At 35.5% G+C, this 14,906-nt stretch overlaps 1 protein-coding gene across 1 annotated transcript in view; it reads right to left on the minus strand.

Moving 5' to 3' along the window:
* Nucleotides 1–10,289, minus strand: part of drd2b (dopamine receptor D2b) — a gene marked incomplete at its 3' end in the record, with an annotated part of 57,117 nt that extends 46,828 nt beyond the window's left edge. The window contains exon 1 of the mRNA XM_079418759.1: nucleotides 10,246–10,289. The remainder of the gene's footprint in view (nucleotides 1–10,245) is intronic.
* Nucleotides 10,290–14,906: the final 4,617 nt, after the last annotated feature.

The raw sequence follows: 14,906 nt of genomic DNA on the forward strand, positions 1-14,906 counted from the left end.
AATTCCCACCCAGCCTCCCTCTCCCACCTCCTCACTCAACCAGTCCTTCAACCCCACCATCGCTGATGTCCTTCAGCCCCTCTGCACCTCCTACTGGTCAGCTAGACATGCCGAGTGTCTTCGGACCATCAGTTCAATCCTGATTCAATCCTGACAGGGGATCCACAGAGGATCCCCTGTCTCCGCCTCAAGACCTCTGCGCCCCCTGCTCCACCTCGGTCCATCGACACTTCGGCTCCACCTTTACTCCTCCCTCCCTCAGCTCCACCAGAAACCATTGGCCATACAGCTTCTCCGGGCTCCCTCGTCCATCTGGCTCCGCCTTGGTCAGTTGTCGACCTGACTGCACCTACGGCTTTCGGCTGGCTCCTCCTTCCCTCCGACTCCGCCTTCGTCCTCGGTCCCACCGGCTCAGCCTCTGACCTCTGGATTTCCAGTTCCTCCTCGGACGCTTGTCCCCGCGGCTCCTCCTCAGTCTCCAGGACCATCGACTGAGCGTGGACTCATCGGCTCTTCGGCTCCATCTGCGAGGGCTGCATCTCCGTCGGTCATCCCCAGGGTGTCCACGACTGTCAAGGTGTCATTCCCACCTTGGCTCCTCCCGCCTTTGACTCCGCCCTAGGGCCTCGTCCTGGTTGGTCTCTGGCTCAACACATGGCTCCTCCTGCTCCTGGTTTCCCCTTGGCTCCTTCCACCTTCCACTCCCCCATGGACTTTTATTTTGTTCTGTGTTTGTTTTGCCCTCTCTCCTGCTCCACTTCCTCCTCCAGAGCCCCCACCCTCCCTCCTCAGTTTGAACTCTTTACGGCCTTGAGGACACGCCTTCCCGGGAGGGGGCAATATCTGTCACATGTCTGTGTTAAGTTTCTGTTTTTGACCTTCTTTTTGCCTGTGTCTTGTTAAGTTCATCGTCACCACCTGTTGTTTCATTAATTATCCCATTAGCCCCTGGGCTTATAAGTCCTGAGTTTTCCCCATTTCAGTTGCCAGTTATTGTCTATGTTACACGTTTTTGAGGTGACTGTTATTAAAGACTGTTATTTTGGATTGTCTTTGCCTGATCTCATCTTCCTCCTTGGAGCTCCAAGCTGTAAATTATTCACTCTTTTGTTTTGTACAATCTGAATACCAATACCTGTAAAATTCCACAGTTATTGATACCAATTTGGGTACCATAGTAAAAACTATTTTTTTATTTTATTTAAATATTTAAAAATAAAAATATAAAATTAAAATGTTAATTATTTTTTAGCATCTAGCCTTCAAATATTAAACTATATAACATAAATTATATAAACATTCCATTAAAAAGATCAAATAAAAGTAATAAAACAAAGTCCAAACTCAAATCTGCCTTTGGTCAACAACCAATCCACAACTGGTGTATAGAACCAAGTCCTCACCCTACATTTCTGCCTATTCTTTGATAATCCGTTACTCTCGGATATTTGTCACAATACGCAAGAAAAGATCTTTCGCTGCTTCTGTTTCATTGTGACTTTAAAGCTCATAAGTAAGGTTTTCCTTATTGTTATTAATATTAACAACAACAACAAATTACCAATATCATCAATGTATTTGTAATGCAACAATCCCAGGTAAAAATAATGTATTTTTGTGTGCTTCCTTTTCTTTTACCCTGATATTGCCACAGGTTTACTGCTCTTGCATGTTTTAAGACTTTTACGAGGTGGAAAATGTTTTACATATTTTACGAGGTGGCTAATTCATATGAATTCGTACAACCTCACTTGTACGATTTAGTACGATTTGTCTAAACCCCAGTGACGGGTAGGTTTAGGGGCAGGGTTAGGTGTAGGTCATTCGTACAAATTAATATGAGTTAGCCATCTTGTAAAATATGTACGAATTGCCATGAGATTGGGCTGGTTTATTTGGTTCTGTTTTTAAGTGTTTTCAATTAATAACCAGATGATAGTTATTAAAGCAGCAGACATTTAGATTAGTATAACAGGATAATAATGGGACAATAATAATTACAGGCTTGCCTGTATCACCCGCTTTATATGGAAAAGAGCAGCATAAACATTCTGCTAGACTTCACCTTTTGGGTTTTTTTGGATTAAAGAAAGCTATTTGCACCCTAACAAAATGACTTCAATGATCTGCAGTACATTTCAGTTTTCTATAAAGCTAGATATGAATGGAGGCTATCAGTACTACAAAATCAATAAGCTATTTTCTTAATCTTTGAGTATAAAAACATCCTTATAAATTGTGTATGGTAAGTGTAGAGTTTCTGAAAAAAACGACTGACAGCACTATTTCCCCTGTATGTCCTATGGTGGATTAAGTTACCAGTCCATTCAATATTTAAGGCTTTTGACTGACAGTGTTTCCCATTGAAATGACAAGGCTTTGCAAAATTCACCATATCAAGATACGCAGATAAATCTGCAGGTGCTAAACCTTGATGAGGGATCAGGAGTGATAGGTTTTCCTGCGTTTACCTGATATACTTTGTACCTCAAACATACAAAGACACATATAAAAAAATGTCTGTACACAGATACATGATTTCACTCCAAAAGTCTGTGTACAAAAAAGAACCATACATATGGATACAGACTTCAAAAACAACCTAGAAAATGAGAAAAAGTGGGAGGAGGTCTTACATTTCAAGAAAAAGATACAATATATTGCACCCTTACTAGCAATATATGATGGGACACACTACAACAGAAATGGATATTGAAAATGGCTCCTTTCAGCCTATTGATATTGAAATTAAATTTGAAAAACCACCTGAACCTCAGGTGACATCAGATCATACCTACTGGCATCTATACAAGATGTATGGCTGCACTCAAGCTGCTGGATGAATTCATCCTATAGAAATATTCCGAATGTCTCTTTCACTGCTACTGTTGAACAAGGAGCTGCACTAGAATCTACAATGAAGCACCGTGACCTGTGTGAAAAGGTGGAAATCTCTTAACATTTAACCACAACCAGTCAGTTTGATTCAATATAAGAGATGTCACCTTTGCTGCTGACCCTGCAAGTTACACTGAGACATAATGACTCTCTAGTTCTCTGCTTTCATAGGATCTTTAGGTGAATTGTTTTCTGAAATGGTTGAGAAATTGCCAGATACACACCCAGCAACCTCGACACAGAAGGTTAATGTAAATGGCTTTTTCATTTAACAAGTTGTTGGAAGTATGAGATTATAATAATAGGCATCATACCATGATATTTACATGCATTTAAAAAACAAAACAAAAAAAAAAACCATTCAGTGAGGCACCATCAATTGTTAAGATCCTGTACATATACAAGGGTTTTAATAATACTTTTAAAAAACACATTGTAACGGTTCGTGGTTGTAGGGAAAAGGCGCACGACGAACAAGTGAAAACAAAAGCGTTATCTTTAATAAGTAGCATCAACACACTTTGAACATATGTTAACTTAAGATCGGACAAACATAATGGCACAACTGAGGACTTATAAAGGGGAGGAACAAACGAGGAAACAAGGTAATTAATAGAACACAGGTGATGACGATAATTAATTAACAGAACTAGGACACAAACTAAAGCAGGAAGAACCAAATAAGGAAGAAACAGAACAAAACCAAAACTGACATATTACACACATATTGTGTCCAACTAAACTATTATTGTTACATTGAAAGCTATTTATACCTGATTTAACACATTAAAAATTTTATCAAATTGATGTATATAGGTTGCCTCAGTGATTTTAAGTAATATCCAATTTGATATTAAGTAACAGTGATTTTGAATAATATCCAATTTTTAATATAATTTGGCATGTTTTTGTTCAACAGTCCAAAAGTAGTCAAATAAAGCATCCATAATAAAACATGCCTCACAAGGCCTAACTAAAAGCCTAAAGTACTAAAGGCCTCCTGTAGTCAATCAATGCAGTTTTGTTAGAAAATAATCCATATTTAAAATAAATTATAAATACCTTTTTCTCACTTCTGCTGACTGTCATACGTGCAAGTCGTTCCGGGTGGATGACGTAGAACGTATGCGTCACACACTTGCATATGAAATTTTATTTACAGGAGCAGAGGAAGCAAAGTTTCCTTACTTTACCAAAGGAAAACCAGTCTCCTCTTGGCTTGTATCGAAAAAATAAATACACCAATTGGATTTGTCCGAAAGAAGAAAGTCATATACACCTAGGATGCTTTGAGGGTGCGTAAAACATGGGCTAATTTTCATTTTTGGGTGAACTAACCCTTTAATCTCTGTTAACAACCCTGCTAAGTCACATACCAAACTGTACTTGTATAAATGTACAACTGACCTTCTAAACTTGATATTGTCAGTTTATCGTTACAAAAAGCATGTAAGTTAGATAAATATGCACTAGAAGTGCTGAAAAATATAAATCAATAAGCAATTGTCTTCTGAGTTTAAAAACTTAAAAGACTGTATGGGCAGCAGAGTGCTTCTGAGAAAGAAAACAAAGAAAAAGCACTGACCATACCATTTCCCCTGTGTGTCCTGGATTAAGTTACTAGCACAGAAAATATAGTGCTTTGCTGGATTCAATCCAGCAACCTTGATATGGAGGTTAAAATAAATGTCTTTTCTTTGAACAGGCTGTTGGAAGCATGAGATTATGATAATTGTCATTGTGCAATATTATCATGATTTTTTTTAAAATACATTAGCAGGGCACCATAAATTTAAAAGTTTTATCTAACATACTGACATGAAAAAATAAATCTTTAAATGATACAGATGATCATGTAATTTTAAGGTATTACACATTTACATTTCAGGATATCCCTCATAAATGGAAATTATAAACAAATATCTCAAACATAGGGTCATTTAAATGTTCCCCAAAAAATGCAGCACATTCTTTGGTATGATTCTATGGTAACCATAATTTCTGTAAAAACTACTACACTTATTACAGATAAAAACTAAATCTAAAAATATGATTAGAATGTACATTTTTAGTAACAAACACACACACACACACACACACACACACACACACACACAACAACAACAACAACAGATGCGTTTTTAATTACATTGCAGTTGCTATGTTCTATTTGTGAATCCTGTAGACTTCCATCATAAAACTGTACTTAATTCCAATAAAGATGAAAAATGACATAAACAGTTGTTAAGCAGTATTAAATGTTTAGTAACTTTAATCTTACTTCACACTCTTTCACTATTAAAACTGAAGCACCACACTGGAGTTTGTGATCAGTTTCTGTAAAAAAAAATAAAAAACAATTGTAACACTTAATTTTAAGGTGTCCTTGTTAAATATCTTACATGTACTTACTATTACAATAACAGTAAATTATGCACAATTACATGCAAGTAACCCTAAACCAAAACCTAATCCTAACCTTAACCATATAGTAAGTGCATGTAGTTTATTAATATTACTCAGTACTTAAATGTATAATTACACTGAAACAAGGACACAGTAAAATAAAGTGTAACCAAATTTTCAAACATCAAATATTGGGCAGATAATGTGTCTAATTATAGAGGTTACAGCCCTGCTTAACTCAATTAGGCTCAATTTAATACCAAACTATTTTTATAGTGTGTCAAGAGATTTGACAAATATGGAAAGTCTAAAAACAAATTTCCAGAAAAAACAAACAAACTATGAATTACTTTAATCTTACAGAAATCATATTTAAAGAAACATTTGCAGTTTATAGTTTGACAAAAACTCAATTCAGTGCTTTTGTAAAAAGCCATGAAATGCAATAAAAAAATCATTATCTTTGCACATAATTGAAAATTAACTTTCAAGGTTTTGTGATTTAATTTTTATGCTTAGGTTTACAATTATTACGTTGGCATTTCATAATGAAAAAATCAATTTATCCCAAAGGCCACAGTGTCTGCACCACCCTCAGGTAATCAGAGGTTTAATGGAACAAAGGAGGCACTTCTCCACGTAATCCGAATTAAATAAATTAAATAAAGAGCAACACTGCGTTTGTTAGATAACATCGATGTGTGTCAAACCTACATTATTCCAGTGTTCCAGTTCTGTCTGTTCCAGCACTCACTCATTCTGAAGCAACCATTAGGGAAACTGTAGATACGTCTGCTTCTTGGAGAGCAGCAGTGGAGAAGCACTATAACAAGCCTCAGATGAGCTCATTAGGACTGTGTGCCCATGCTGTATCCTAACAACCATGTCTCGAGCAGCCCCTGCATGTTTCCCATATAGGAAGGTGTCTTCCAGCCTCAAGGGTCAAGCAAGACCTCTCCTGCTGCAGTATGGGAAACAGCATGAAACGAATGATGATGTGGGGCTGGAACACCCCCGACAACTTCTTGGCCAGTATTTTGGGGAGATTTTATTTATTTATTTTTTCACGGGTAAAGCAACTTGATCTATTTATAAAAACATTTTTTGTACAGCATGTTAAATTACCAAGGCCAAAGGCAGCGTTTGTTCATCCAGGGCAGGCAGTGTGTAAAGTTCATCCATATTAAAAGCATGAGGACATGATGATGAATGCATCCTAATCTAATTAGCTACATGCCATTAACATGTAACAGATGTAACACATTAATCAAGTATTTAGTGGACACATATGTATGAAGCATTTTTCTTCTGTGTCAAGTTTGTTAGTGAAAGGTCATATTCAAATATGATCAGTGCTTTCCCAAACGACTGGACAAAAGACCAAACAACTTGTTTATTTACAAAAAGTGGAATAAATGCAGTTTTCACTCAGCATGAAGGTGAGAAGATATTTTTTTTGACCCTTAAAGACATAGTTCACCCAAAAAGAAAATTCTGTCATCATTTTCTCACCCTCATGTCATTCCAAACACTTTAATTTTGTTCAAATCAATCAGGATTTTTGCATGTCACGCATGTTTGTGCTTCTGTTTACCATATTTGATGTGCTCTACGTATACGTATTGATCAGTTTTTGTGTGAACAAAATGCTAAATTAAATCTTTTAAATGATATAAAGTGATCTTGTTTCTTCAGTACAATTAAATAAAACTGCTCAATGGATTACTTTTATGTACTTTTGGAATTTCAAAATGTTGATTACATAGTAGAGGGGATGAGAGAATATTATAAAATATCTTAAAATATCTTTTGTATTAGCAAGATGAATGAAGTCTTGTGGGTTTGGATTTTCATTTTTGAGTGAACAAACTCAATAAGGAATAAGGAATAGTAACCCAAAAATACCCATTAAATAAGGTTCCTCAAAGATTAATTAAGGGATTTTTTTCCTTTAGATTTTTCCAAATTTGTCTCTCGAAACACACCATGAAATTAGTTCAAAGTCAAATTCAGCCAAAAGTTAAGTACAGTTGCTTGATGGAAATATTTGATCTATTTACATATAGAACATAGCAGCTGTAATGTATAATGTCAGAAATATGAAAGTCCCAGTACATACAGTAAATGCATGTTTATACTACAAGACATTAGCAAATTTTTAAATTTGAGCCTTTCTAAAAATGTACTGTAAAATAATAATACATTAATATGAAATCTTCTCAAACAGTGTAATTTGTTTAATTTTCTGTAGTTTTATCTCATAATGACTGTACCTGTCAAGCTCAGAAAAGTACAAAAAAGCATGATTAATGTAGTCAATATAACTTGTTTTTCTATGAGTTAGATGTCAGCATTTCGAGTCATCTGAGGTCATATTATAGCTTTTTGTGAGAAACAGCATGAAATGTAAGTAGTTATTCACAAAAAATCTGCACTGATGTCAAATGTCACTGATGTAAACGACATATTAGATTTTTCTTAATGTATTTGTTATTATTAAGCGATTAAATAATTAATAATTAAATCATTAAAAATTAAAACTATAATAATTATAGGTTTAATTTACATAATAATTATACTTTATTTTGTATTCAAAATATCCTCCAATTCAACTTGAGAGCTGTTTGTCCTAGACCTGAACTCTGCAGAAGTTTCTTCCAGAAATGCGCATCTTAGTTTTGAGTTTAGCATGGTTGTAAAATGTCTGAACGACTCTCCAGCTGGGCCTGCACTTGCTGAAGCATGCACATTTTAGAGATAGCATTTATTTAAGTTTGCCCATGGTTATGATCCATAACATTAGTCATGGTCTAAAGCCCCTTATGTCTCTGCCCTGTCCTCTAAATTAAACAAAATCACATAGTGGACAGAAAGGTAAACAGAAAGCTAGAAATGTCATGAAAGATTTTGTCAAAAATGTCTATTAAAATGTTTTTTTCTATGAGTTAGATGTCATACTCAGAGGTATAAATGTATATAGTCTTACATAACACTTTGACCCTTGTTCATTTTAGTCCTTAAACTGCAATCTACTGTGAACTGTACAGTTATAACCAAATCACAGTGGTGACATTTCCAGGACACCAATTTTGCCTTGTGCCTTGTGTACAGCATTACTAATGTGCATTCCACCATCTGCTACCAAATATATTTAGATCATAATGTGCTGTATTAAAACCTGCTTTTTTCACAATGTGCTGTCTGAGTTCACTACTTCCAAAGAAAGAACATAAAATGAGAGACATTTATTTGCTTACCTCTCATAAATGGGTGTATTTTCAGTCTGTGCACTAAAACCCAATACTAAATGTTGCTGTCAGAGCCCAGCATCTGGCATGGAGATACACAACACGGCCAACAGCCTCTGCTATCTGTTGCCATCTCTTTAATTCTAGCTGAACCTTGCATCCACGCCAGGAACATTTTTAATCAATATAACTAATTGTCAGATTAATGCGGTTCATTACCTGTGTTTTTTTGTTCGCAATTATTTAAAATGATCTTGTTTGAAGCTGTTGTGAAACACTGCCCCCTGTTCTACAAGCCCCTAAAAACAGGCTCTGTTAAATAACAAAAGGGCAGTCTGTGGTGTATGCCTCTTCCTCCATGGAAATGTCAAGCAAATGCTCTCAGGGCCACACCTTTCCACGCAAGAAGCCCCAGGGGAGATAGACTCCCATAGACATTTTTAAGTCACTTTCATTGTTCCACATACAAAAGTATTTCTCATGTGCTTTATGCTTATTTTGAATTCTTCAGTGCATGGCTGTTCTAACCGAGAGGTCAATTTTTGTAGCAGAGGCAGACCATTACATTCATCATATTTTCTTCCTCTTGTCAAACAGAGTCAGTTTCTTGCAGAGATGAATATTACAGAAACTCAGCAGGTACAACAGAATACTATTACGATCTGTACACAGACCAGCACTCCGTGAACACCATCTCTCCTACTGACTGGATGTAAATGATTTAGCACAGACTATTCTGGGCAGGACTCTCTTTGCCAACTGTCTAAGACTAGGCGACTTGGTAGATTAGTAAAAGAAGGATATCAAGACACATAGACACATTGATTGTCTTTCCATGTCTATAAAGGGTCCAAAATGAGAAAAAGCATAAGCTAAAATAGTGCCATAATGTGTTTGTGGCTTATATCCATTTACTCAATACCTCAGTCATTCTACTATGTGCTTAATACACTGTTAAATAAAAAAATAATGTTAAACATTATATTGATACATTATCAATATAATAACATTGATAACATTATATTAAAAGACGTTAAATACAAAAAAGAACAGTTTTTTTGAAGTATAAAGTATGAATTATATAATTCACTGTGAAAATCTATAATACATTCAAAAAGGTAATACATAGATTATTTTGAGCAAAAATATGAGTAGTTTTATAATCTGTAGCGAAACGCAAATTTTTCTTATTTTCGTCTGATCTGATATTAATATTTATGTTTATTGTTTTCTTGTAAAATGGGGGTGTTTAAGTTACATTTTATGAGGTTTACTTGGTCTTCAGTATATTATTTTAATGCTGTTATTGTATAATACTAGGCTGCTGTGTTTAGCAATATATTTTAAAATACAAACAGATTTTTGTAGTTCGGGTAGATTGGAATATAAATACTGTATGCTATATATTGTTGTGAATTTTAAATTATACAGGCACAAAATGGCAAACAATAATTTCTGAATTTTTGGCAACCACAGCTGTTTTACCCCTTAAATTTGTCATTAGTTCATGAGCACAGTCTACTTCAGTTGCTTAGTAATCAGAAAACGCGTTTTTATGTATTACAATCAAAAGTTACGCTATACTAACTTATTTTTGTAAAAACGGAAGCAATGGAAAACACCAGTCTAAAAAGGTAATCCATCTCTTTGACAATTTTAATCAAGCAGTGTTTGTTTAAAACATGCACCTTACCTTCAAGCCATAGGATAATAGGAATGTGCTCTGTTCTTCTGTCCGTTTATATCCACAACTTCTTGATGTGTATCATCTTTTCCCCGCACAGTCTGAAACTGTCCATAGCCTACTCGTTTGTGCCAGAGCGTTCAGTGCTCTCGAACTATTAACGATGCTAAAGAATTTCACTTGACTGAATCAAACGTGAGTGTGTTTCTTATACTGGGCAAAGTGTATTAGATTTGTAGTCTTACATCTAACTTTAAAAGCCAGTTTTCAATAGTTATATGAAGTGCGTGCTGTCAGCAGAAGAGCACGAATGCCGGGCGCAGTGCCGCTCTTTGATCCAGCAGTAACTGTGAGCGCGTGGCAGGTAGGAGGCGGAGTTGACTGATCTCAACACGAGCGCGTGTTGAAATATCCAGAGCAGAGGATCCAATGACAGACGAACAGAAGGTACGATACAAACCCGGTCCGGTGGGGGGAAAACCCCTAAAGTACACTTAAAATGCATGAATGTTATTAGGTAAAATCAAACCAAGTGACAGCTATTGTAATAATAGCCTGCACTCTCAGAAATAAAAGTAAAAATCTGTCTCTGAGGCAAAAATGTACCATTTAGGTTATGCAAATAATATATTAGTACAAACACACTTTTCTACACTCTCAGAAATAAAGGTACAAAAGCTGTCTAGGAGGCTAAAATGTACCTTTTAGGCAGAGCTGGGTAGTAACTGATTCCATGTAATCTGGATTACATAATCAGATTCCAAAAATTAAGTACTTAGAGTAAATTACATTTTGAAATACCCATCATCAGACTAGTTACTTTTTTATGGATTACATGATTAGTTTACATATTATACACACATTTTATTTGTAATTTATTGATTCTCCCCAATTCCTCTTTATCATCTTTGAAATTTTCCTTTTTAAAATAGCCTGCCACTTATATACACTCAGAAAGTCTAGTTTTGTGGACATTCACACAGAGATCAGTCATTAGTCAGGTGGCTACACAGCATTTGACCATTGGATTTACAGAAATCATTTCAAGTTTAAGTATTTCAACATTGCATCAGCTACTGATGAACACATTCACTTTTACTTGAATTATCATTCAGTAGATGCTACTGTAACACGTGTTCATGCTTCGTTTTCCCCAAAAAAAAAAAAAAGTTACATTTTATTTTGATAGTCCACTTTAGACATTCTACTAACTATAAGTAACTTTGTAACTACGTGTCAACTACATGTCAATTAATTCTCATTCATTTGCAACTACATGTCTACTAACTCTCAGAGTAGACTGTTAGGTTAGGTTTAGGGTTAGTAGAATAAGTTGACATATACTTGCAAAGTTTCTCATAGTCAGTATGTTGTATGTTGTGGACCCATCAAAATAAAATGTTAGAAGATATTACGCAGACAGTCAACTAATACTCTAATGACCGCTAGATGACATGTAGTTGCAAAGTTACCTACTGTCAGTAGAATGTCTAAAGTGGACTATCGAAATAAAGTGTTATTTGCATTATTTTATATTTTACCACTGTTTCACCACTTAATTTTGTTAATTACAATGAATTTAATATATTGTCTTACTCTTTTATTTTTACATCATTATGGTACAATATTATCCTATTTAAATCAATGTGATAGACGAGTTAGGTCAAAAGTAATCTAAAAGTAATCAAGAAGTAGTCCGATTACATTACATAAAATGTGTAATGTAATGGATTATGCTACTGACTACAATTTTTGTTGTGTAATTTGGAATCAGTAACGGATTACAATTTGTAAGTAATCTACCCAGCTCTGCATTTAGCTTACATGCAAATAAGGTAAATTAGGCGGCGGCACACACACATAGAAATAATTACTTGCACTATCAAAAAAGAGTAAGAAACCAAATACAATTCTGTTTTGTGTAATTATGTTATTAATGTTTAATTCATAGAATCAAGTATAAATCTCATTAAGTTAGCATTTTTAGGCATTTTAAGCATCACATTCAATCCAAAAATAATAACTCAAGGCAGTAATAATTTAAACCAGGGGTGCCCAACCCTGTTTCTTGAGATTTACCTTCCTTCATCTGTTATTTTTAACAGCTAATTTTCTGACCATCAGTCATGATCACAGATACTGATCACAGACACAGCCTAATTTCTCCAAGATGATTGCTCAATAAAAATCCCACAGATCATGTGTTTATGCTATTTCAAGTTTCATTTTAAAGTGACAAAGTTGTGATATACAGTATGAGTAGGTGAGTTGTTGACTTACCTTTTAATTAGTCTTCGTCCCATTAATGGCATCATTTTGTTAATTCAGAGGGCATTTATACAGGACACCATTTTCAAAAAAGAAAAGAAAAAAAAAACCTTTTGAAAACGAGTTTCAAAGTGCAAGTGTTTGAAAACGATAGGCTATTGTTATCATCTCCATGTAGAAATGAGTACATGTGCATAGTGTTTCTTTACAAAGTGACATCGCCAACAACTGGGTTCTGAAAAATTAACCTGACTGCATTAGATCAGACTCAAAATACAGGTTAGATCAAGCACAAAGGATCATTAAGGAACCATCTGCATATTAGCATTTTGTACATAGCAGTATGTAATCAACAGTATACCAGTATACAGTCTCTGCATTTTTTCTGTTAAAATGAATGAAGCCTCACTCTTACTATTTTTCAATGACGTTCAAGTTGAAAAGATTCACTATGGTATCTTTGCAGATTATTGAAATATTATAGCACTTTATTGGCATCATCACTCTTTTTTTTTTTGTTGCAAAAGTGCCTACATTTAGAACAATTTCCTTCCCTTGACCCACATAATTGCTTTGCCTTAAAGGGCTGTGAATCAGTTCTCACAGTCAGCAGTACGCCCCCATGTGATGTGTCAATACCTTGTATAACATGCACACAAAAATTGTGATTCATCATATTGTGGTCTAGCTATCAACAGACAGGGGAGGTCCAGTACCTTGAGGGGAGTGTTAGAGACAACACCATAAACAAAGCCCTGTGTCTCTTTTAACAAAAGTGCACTGCTGCTTATATCACATCTAGAGAGCACGCTTTGCATTCATGGAATGTGTTATTGTGTAGGATGATTGCTGAATACATTTTGATTGTATTCATCCACAGCATGTCCAGAATGTAATCAGGGATCATGCAGTGTTCCCATCCATCATGCAAAATTCAAAGTATGTGCATATTGTGTATCCAAGCCATATAACTTCCCCTGAAACCCTCTATGGATCACTGAAATTGTTGTTCTTTGTTCTTGCTATATCTGATAACCTTTCATCAGAAAAATTACCATTCAGTATCACATACTGCAGTAATGCCAGAAGGTAATATTTAATTACAGTATATTTTTGTTTGTTTGTTTTTTGTTTTGTTTTTTACTGTAAATAGGCTATTTAATTGTCTCGGATCGTCCCATATTTCTTGCTCATCTACTTAACATCTCAGAAAGTTTTTTTTTTTTTTTCTGTTATCGCTTTTAGCTTGATGACTGGGAAGTTGGAAAGCACTATTCTTTGTCAAGCTGTTTTGGACCAATATGTATTTTGAAAACCACTGTGCAAAAATTGCATCAAACTGAATTAATTATACAAGTTTATACAAGATTATACAAGAATCCGGCATATGTATATACCAAAAGACCATTTTGATTTATTCATTAAGCCAGCTGAGAAAAGACCACTATGATAATATTCACAGCATGACATCCATGATATTCACATCACAAAACAGGCTTCAGGGTCAAACTTTTCTACTATAGTAACAGTTTGCCGCAGCTGGAATATTGGCTTGAGTGGACATCCTTTCACCATTTCCTCTTTGTCTAGCACTCGGAAATCCCCAGGGTGCAATTTTGTGTGGAGAAAAATAGCTTCAAAGTTAACCTTGTATAGTATCAAATTAAAAGATGAATGAGACTCCTTTCAGATGCTAAAACTGTTCAAGGTTGTTCGGCATCAAGATAGGAAAACAAGTTCATGGTAATTTTGGATGAGTCAATGTCATTTAATGTGTCACTCTAATTTAGAGACTGTTAATGCTTCTCACGGGACACCATGTTCTGCATCCTCACATTTGGGCATGTCCTTACTTAGGACTGTCCTAAGGAGGTTAAACAAATCCAAAATTTTCCAATTATGAGTTGGTCTGTTCCTCAAGAAAGAAATAAGACAAATCTACAAACTAAAAGTCCAAATGGAACAAAAAACCACAAACTGTGACATAATCCTCCCTATTTAAAGGGTGACTCATAATGCTCATGATGCCACAAAGAACAACAATATATATAAGCAATATTCAGGAAGGAAATGGTGTTAGAGATACGTAGTAAGAGGAAAGACAGACAAGGATGATGACATCTCAGCCATGTCTTGAAACTCAGAGACAGCCTCTGTCAACATGATGAGGAGTTCGGAAGCAGACTCCACCACCGGAAAGATGCAGCAATGCTGCCACCTGAGGGAAGGTTCAGAGCCAGAGGAATCTAGCGTGGAAATGTGTGGAGCCAACAGAGAGATCATCAAAGACAGGTTAAGGACTATCACTGGGCTAAGCACTCTCAGGACCACCAAAGCAGTAACTATCAAGCTAGGGATATCCGGGATCACTAGACTAGGGAGTATACCTAGTCTCGCAATGC

This window comes from Barbus barbus, assembly GCF_936440315.1.
Source record: "Barbus barbus genome assembly, chromosome: 6".
NCBI classification, from domain to species: Eukaryota; Metazoa; Chordata; class Actinopteri; order Cypriniformes; family Cyprinidae; genus Barbus; species Barbus barbus.